This window comes from Rhincodon typus, unplaced genomic scaffold (assembly GCF_021869965.1).
Source record: "Rhincodon typus isolate 14 unplaced genomic scaffold, sRhiTyp1.1 hic_rhity00005076, whole genome shotgun sequence".
NCBI lineage: Eukaryota > Metazoa > Chordata > Chondrichthyes > Orectolobiformes > Rhincodontidae > Rhincodon > Rhincodon typus.
In genome coordinates, this window is record NW_025970714.1 from 8827 (window position 1) to 9845 (window position 1019).

At 39.4% G+C, this 1019-nt stretch overlaps 1 non-coding gene across 1 annotated transcript; it reads left to right on the plus strand.

Annotated features, from left to right (window-relative positions):
• The first annotated feature begins 498 nt into the window (after window positions 1-498).
• Window positions 499-570, plus strand: trnac-gca. Its single transcript has one exon. It is a non-coding gene; the product is annotated as a tRNA-Cys (tRNA).
• Window positions 571-1019: the final 449 nt, after the last annotated feature.

The following is a 1019-nucleotide window of genomic DNA, read 5'->3' on the forward strand; positions in this document are numbered from 1 at the left end:
TTCAGATATAGATGTTCTCCTCAATATTTTGACTTACATCGCAGATAAAGTTTTGAACATTTCCCTCCATCGACAGTCCATTGTCGCAATGCAACAGTGACCCACAGATGAGCAGATTCCTGCCCATTCTGTTTGTTTTTAGTTCATTAACCGAGTGATCCTGTTCGCTTCAAACCCTTGATATTCCTTGATTGTGCTGCAAATTGTTTTCATTTTGGTATTGATAAAAAATCTCACTTGAAAGCTATCACTAAGCATTTCAATGTTGCAGAGTGTTCTGCATGGGTTATAGTTTGGAGGTAGAGCAGTTGGAAAAGATCATAATGTTTATGGTCCAAATCTGTGTGTTCCCTTTGTAACCTCACTTGCATAAACGAAAAGAAAATACTGCTGGTGCTGGACACCTGCTGGATATCTACGGCATATTTCACTTTCATGAATTTTCACGCTGGTAAAATGTAAGTTACAAAGATATCCAATAGAAAGGTGCTCACTGCTGGGGCTGTAGCTCAGTGGTAGAGCATTTGACTGCAGATCAAGAGGTCCCTGGTTCAAATCCAGGTAGTCCCTTACTAGTTTGAATTTTGCTTTCTCAGAGATCTGAATTAGGAATGCAGCATTGCTGAATAGCTTCCTGCCTGTTCTGTTGATCTTTACCTTATACCACAGAACTATCTGATTTATCCCAGTTACTCGCTCCTTACTGAAGCCTAAGAAATGATTGTGCTTTAGGTAATGTGAGCGTAAGAACTGAAAACAGGAGTAAGCAAATCAACTCCTTTAGTCTGCTCTGTCATTTAATATAGTCATGGTGTATCTCATCTCAGCCTCAGTTCCACTTTTCTGCCTGCTTTCCATAACTCCTCCACCCATTACTAATTAAAATCTGACTATCTCTTCATTAAATTTATTCAATGTATCAGCATCCACCCAGAATTCCACAGATTCCTGAACCTTTGAGAGAAGTAATTCCTCCTCATCAGTGGCTTTTAATCTGCTACTGCTTATTCTAAAGCTCT